Below are 860 nucleotides of genomic sequence, written 5' to 3' on the forward strand. Positions count from 1 at the left end.
AATCCCCCAAGTCACAGGTTCAACATAACATCTTAACAATGATCAAGGTTGCAGATGAATCTGGAGAGATCTAGAATGATGTATCAGATGAATTCAAACTTGCAAGTTCTTGGTTCTTCAACAAATTGGCATTGGCCAAGTCCATTAGCAAAGGAATATTGCCTAAATTCTAAGTCCAATTGGGGAGATCAAAACAACAGTCCACTCAAAAGTCTTTTAGGGTCTTTGTTATTATTATGTGCATTAGTGGTCAAAGACCAATCAAACAATCAAAGTAACAAAGTATATCACAATATAAATGATATGTACAATGACAAATGATAATAGAACAATAAAAGTAAATTGCATTAAAAGTAAAAGCTTGAAAGTAAAAGTTAATGGTTAGTAAGTCAATGATTAGTTTTGTTTGCTTTTTATTTCAAGACACTCAACCCACTTACCACAAGCATGGATCCTTGAACCAAAACATCTTCCAAAGGAAGGAAAGAAGGCCAAGTTTCCACACAATACCATAGAATGGGGGGAGACTTACAATCTCACTAACTAGAATGCTTATGCCTTTTGTGTCACAAATTTAGCACTATGTTAAGCAATCGTAATTGGACTTATATAGAAGTCACAACTATTTGAGGCTGGGCAATAAACTTTTGGTGTTAATGCATGTTGGAGACATAGTATTAAAAACTATGCTCATTAAACATACGACACGCAAAAAATATGCAAAGGTGTGGCCTAATCTCATCCATACTCATGTTAATCTTTCAATCAACTAGCATTAGGACTTTGAGATGTCATTGACCAATTGAAAATGAATGGATGAAGAATGGGAATTAGATGAAGAGGGAAGGGGATGAATGAGA

This window comes from Lathyrus oleraceus, chromosome 3, assembly GCF_024323335.1.
Source record: "Lathyrus oleraceus cultivar Zhongwan6 chromosome 3, CAAS_Psat_ZW6_1.0, whole genome shotgun sequence".
NCBI lineage: Eukaryota > Viridiplantae > Streptophyta > Magnoliopsida > Fabales > Fabaceae > Lathyrus > Lathyrus oleraceus.